Source organism: Gekko japonicus, unplaced genomic scaffold (assembly GCF_001447785.1).
Source record: "Gekko japonicus isolate JY-2015 unplaced genomic scaffold, Gekko_japonicus_V1.1 scaffold1038, whole genome shotgun sequence".
In the NCBI taxonomy this organism is placed as follows: domain Eukaryota; kingdom Metazoa; phylum Chordata; class Lepidosauria; order Squamata; family Gekkonidae; genus Gekko; species Gekko japonicus.
The window spans coordinates 846,811-852,848 of NW_015176480.1; positions in this window are offsets into that span (position 1 = coordinate 846,811).

Here is a 6,038-nt window from a genome sequence, read left to right on the forward strand (position 1 = left end):
TACAGGCTGGCCTGCATGTGTGACCCCCAGATAAAAGGCAGCATTGTTCTCCAGGATGCAGAGCTCATGCAATGGAAGAGTGAACTCTGCAAAGAGGTGTGGAGGCTACAGGCCAGCAGACATGGCCAGAGGGAACAACAGATGGAAAAGGTTGGGAGAGGAGGAACCACAGCCCAGCATCTCTGCCTTAAAGAGTCCACCCAGGGAAAAGCCTCATTACTGATTGTCAGTGGTGAACTGGAAGGTCAGCAGCAGCAGGGTGCCAGGCATGTGATAGCAGAGGATTCAGCAGAGATGATGTTGAGGGAGTGCCTCGCAGAGTCTCTGGAGCCTGCCTCCACCGATCCCCTGGAGTACTAATCATGCAAGGCTGCCATCTGGCCTGACCTCTCTTGTATGGCCATCAGTCTCCTCTCCTGCCGCCCCACCAGTGCTCAGAGCAAGTGGATGTTCTCCCACCTGGGAGACATTCTCAGCCCCCAACACTTCTGCCTGGACCCAGCCAAGGTGGATGAGTTGGCCTTCCTCAAGGTCAACCTCCCCTTGCTGGGCTACCCCTCTCTGGACCTCACAGGGTAAGATCCAGGCCTCTGTTGTCCCTCTACATTTTTCTCCATTCCTCCTCTTCTCTGGGTGATCTGGCATCTTTGCACCCTTGGCACTTGGGTGAGAGGATGGCTGCCTCTGCCAGGTGAGAGTGGGCTTCCTCAGCCAAGACCTACCTCATGAAACAACAACATCTGCCTCATAACACAACACCTACCTCATGATCAGTTTAAGTGGAAAAATCTGATTACCTCTCGTCTGGTGGGGTTGTGGTGCTCTGCCTGCTAAGCTGTCATGGGGTTACTTCAGGGAGCCCCTGTCCTGTTAGGTGTCTGCCTTTCTGTCATAGTGGGGTTGGGGTGCCTGCCAAACTGTCATGCAGTAACTTTGGGGAGGCCCTGTCAGAAGTCTTTTGTCATGTCTGCCTTTCTGCCCTTCAGAACCTGCCTTTGTAGACTTGGGGGGCTGCAAGTGTGTGTGTGAGGGGATGCTTGCCTTGTTTCCACTGTCTAGCTGCTTGTGGTGGGGGTTCTGCCCATGTGAAGTTTCCCCGCGAGTTTAGTGAGTTTAGTTTAGTGAGTTTAATTTCACTACTAAAAACTATTTACTAATAGGGAGATTTGCTTAAGAGATGTGGAACTGTTCCCATTCACAAATAGTAAATTGCTCTGAATCCAAACAGAATTATTTCAGATGTTCAGGATTAGTCAGAAACTTTCAGATCCAAAAGTTTTTCTGGTGCCTTGCTATCTAGTTTGTTATTATTTGTTTGGAACCCTGAATTAAAAGCTGTTTCTGTATCTAGCAACCAGACCTCTAGTATCTATTTTTGGTCCCATTTTGGATTTGTGCACAGAACAAGAATTCAAAAATGGGACAAAAAAGTCCAAATGGTCTCTGAGCTGTCCTCATGATATCTCCAGGAGTAAGGTGGGGCCTACAGATTTCAGATGTTGCCACATCTCTCTGGGCTACTTCCACAATAAAAGATGCTTCTTGGAGGAGGAGGGGGGGATTAGATTCATACCCCACCCTTCACTTGGAGTTTCAGAGCAGCTTACAAACTCCTTTCCCTTCCCCTCCCCACAACAGATACCCTGTGAGGTAGGTGGGGCTGAGAGAGCTCTTTCAAGAACTGCTCTTTCAAGGACAGTTCTGACAGAACTATGGCTTGCCCAAGGTCATCCAGCAGCTACATGTGGAGGAGTGGGGAATCAAACCGGGTTCTCCCAGATAAGAGTCCGTGCACTTTACTACACCAAACTGGCTCTGGGGGTGACAATGGCAACAGGTGCTAACTGGAGAACCATAATGAGCTCATAAGCTTCTAGGCATCGTCATTCGCCAATGCCTTGCAACATATATCTTTCCTAACATCCAGTCCCTTTCAGTTATTTACTAGGATGTGGGAGATGATCTCATCTTAACTGAGATGGATTGAGGCTACAGGGAAGCCTTAAATAGTATTGCACATGTACAATACATCTGGACATCATGATAACTGTACTACCATGATGCCTCTGCTGCCTCCACCTCTAGAAAGTAATGCAAAGTGGGGAGAGTAACATGGAGTTGTCATCAAAATCAGAACATAAGGAAGGCTCTAGATCCCTCTTCACTTCCAAGGATGTAATCAGGAGTACTCTGGGGTTTAGTGACCTCATCCATTTATAACTGATACATTAGAAAAAAAGAAGAAAAAAAAGACTCTTGGAGTACCTTAAAGAATGTACATTGCCTTCTCATCCAATGAATGTTATACCAGGCCAGAAACACCCTTCTTCTGTTTATGTAGATCAAACAGTTCCTTCTTTATGCAAAAGATAAATGGGCATATATTGGACAAGAAATTGCAGCAATGGTTTATAATTCAGAATTCTCGATTACTGAAATGTTCGGTGATCTGACTTTTTGGTATCAAAAAAGCTACTAAGGACTGTAGGAAGAGATAGTAGGGGAAATGGATGGACACTGCCCACCGTTATTCCACTACTTTCAACTTACAGCCATTGCTCAAGGAACACAAAGACCTTTATTGAGTAGAAAATTGAATTTCTAATAGAGTGGAATGTACCTAAAAGATGTAAAGGGAACGTATATAGATTCTTAAATAATTTACAAAATAAGGAGTAGGAATATAACACCAGATATTAAAAAAGATGTAGGGGAGCCAATCCTGTCAGCTGAGTGGGAATGGATCTGGGAGCAACATTAACAAGATTAGTGTGTACATGAAGAAGAGTTTTTACAAACTAAAATTCCATTGGTATTTAACACCTTTAAGCTTTAAAAAATATATGGATTAGCCACAGGATAACTCTGGTATTGTTAAACTTTAAAAGCAGATACAATGTATTAGTTTGGGGACTGTCCAATGTAGAGCAAGACACTGCCTTAGTCGTAGCTGCAAGAATTTGTATTGCTGCAAAATGGACATCCAAAACCTTGCTCTTGATGATGTAATGGTATAGAGAAGTTTGGAATATCACGGCATTAACAAGGCTAAAATTATGGATTTGTAAAAAACCTTAATACTACTTATTTTATTTTGGAATATGAAGTTTCTGGATAATGTACAGTCTTCTTTATAATTTTCTTTGATATAAATAACTTTTTTAAAATGGCAAGGGTGAGGGGGGACCATTTCAGTCTTCAACGGCATTCTGCTACAAATTTAAAGATCACTATTCTTCCACAAAAGAACTTTGAAGTGAGAATCCAGCATGGAACTGCTGAATTAACATTTATCAGAAACCTTGATATGAATGTTATTCAATTAGAACTCAACAGGGACTCCAGGTTCCTTGCACACTATAGGTGTTAAATTAGCTTAGCGTGTCTAGCAAGACTGTGTTACCCTCTATTACTATTGCTGTGGATGGCACTTTCATTGCCTTTTGAATCCACTTTACTACTTGTTTTTCCTCTAGATTTAATAATTTGGCATGTGATGGCATACATCATATATCTGATGGCTAATCTTATGCCATGGAAAATCTGTTTGACTTGAAGGTGCCACAAAACTCCTTTTATGCTTTTTTTTCTGCAGCAGACTAACATGGCTACCCCTCTACAATTTACTAAAAAAAGAATTAATTTCAGTCATCTGTCAGATACCCTTTAATTATTTCACTTTAATTTATCAGTTTATAACTGGATGCAGAAGTGTGCCCATACTACATAGAAGAGTTGGTATCTCTTGTTGCAGGGGACCTATTGTGATGTAACAAGATATAGGCTATGGATAAATTACTGTAATAGGATCAATTAATTCATAATGGAAGTTTGAGAAAATGATCCACTGGGTCCCTTTGAACACTATAATTATATAGCACTAAATATTAGCATTTGGTAGTTATTACAATTTATTCTCTTGCAAATAAAAATGCAATAGGCTAGTCACTCATTTCCATTAATACTGTATACTGGAATCTTTCAAGAAATACTTTTACAACCAATGCACATATACAGATTTCAGAATCACTTTTTTGTCAAATATTTGGAGCTATATGTGTGATTGCTAGCTTTAGAAATGAATCCAATTTAATTTTTTTTTGTCGTTTGTATAATGGAAGGAGGAAATATACCATTAACTACACAGACAAGAATAGGCCTGTTCACTTACGAGATTTCAATTGCAAGCCATACAGTGGCTAAAAGTGATTTTGTTACAGCTGCCATCCAACCTGAAAAACTTAAGCTGAACAAGTCCTTACCATTTAGACCTGTTTCTTTGCCTCCTCTCTAATCAAAGCAATCAAAAAGAGATTTAATGTAGAGGCAAGAAAGGAGTAAGAGCAGCTAGCTGATCAAGAGTTATTTTGATTGTCTTGTACCAGCTTTTTTTCAGTATTACTGCCACTGGTGATAAGCCAGTTTTGCAGTTAATATTTGAAGGATATACTGGTCATAAGAATGAAAGGGACATTCTAAACAAAAGTTATTTTCAGCCCATGGATGCTGGAAAATTGAAAATATTTCTCCATTCAATGGCAGAAAAATTTATTGTCAATTAAGAACATGGTTTGAATGCAAAAAGGGCTTTTGCTATAAGAATAATCCAAAGAGGAAGCCTCCACACCAGATTGATTCAGGTGGGTAGCTGTGTTGGTCTGAAGCAACAGAACAAAGTTTGAGTCCAGTGGCATCCTTGAGACCACCAAAATTTAATTCTGGATATAAGCTTTCATGTGCACGTACACTTCTTCAAATACATTGAAACAAGACTTCTTCAACCATTACATATAGGTAGGGGGTTAGTTGCCAGGAAGGGCTAATTAGAGTCAAGATGCATAAGTAACTGAGTGATAAGTACAACTAAAATTGGATTAAAGCAGTTGGTGCAATCTGTGAATAGCAGCAAATTAGCATATGGATAATAAGAGTTAACAAACAGATGTGAAAACTAAGTTTGAGTCCAGTGGTACTTTTACATCCAACAAAGTTTAATTCTGGGTATAAGCAAGAACTGAGTGTGTGGTAAGATAAGAACCCGATATCTCTGTTAAGTCCTGGGGGTTCCATTGTCCTGAGTATTATATCTTGTAATTCAGAAATCTTCAATTTCAGTCTGTTTCTGAAATTCCTTTGCAATAAAATAGCTACTTTGAAGTCTCCCACAGAGAGCCTTGGGAGGCTGAAATGTTCTCCTACAGGTTTCTCACTTTTGTGATTCTTGATCTCAGATTTAAGTCCATTTATTCTTTGACACAGGATTTTACCTGTATGCCTTATGTAGAGAACTGAAGGGCATTGTTGGCATTTAATGGCATATACAATGTTAGAAGATAAGCAAGTGAATGTGCCTGATATGGTGTAGTTGATGTTGTTAGGTCCAGTGATTGTGTTGTCTGGGTATGTGGCAGCAAAGTTGACATCTGGGTTTATTGCAACCTCTGGTACCAGTGTCTATGTTCAAATTCGATGATGTATTATTCTGGGTCCTGAGTTAAGATTGGGGGGAGGCTGTCTGTGCACAAGAAAAGGCTTGCCCCCCAGTACTTGTGAAAGAGAACTGTCATTATCCAGTAGATAGGTAAAGGTTCCCTTGCTCGAAAGCCAGTCGAATCCGACTCTAGGGTTGCGGTGCTCATCTCCGTTTCAAAGCCAAAGAGCCAGCGCTGTCCAAAGACGTTTCCGTGGTCATGTGGCTGGCATAACTAAACACCAAGGCGCACGAAACGCTGTTACCTTCCCACCGAGGTGGTACCTATTTATCTACTTGCAATTTCTTGCTTTCGAACTGCTAGGTTGGCAGGAGCTGGAACTAGAGATGGGAGCTCACTCCATCATGTGGCACCCGGGTCTCAAACTGCTGAACTACCGACCTTCCACAGCCTGCAGTTCAGCATCTTAACCACTTGAGCCACCACAGCTCCATTAGACAGATAATGATACATGTTTAATATAAACCTTGTAAAGGCAGAAGAGGCAGGGTAAGTGTTGAGATGGATGATGCTCTGAAACTTTATACCACCTTCTACAAATTGCCT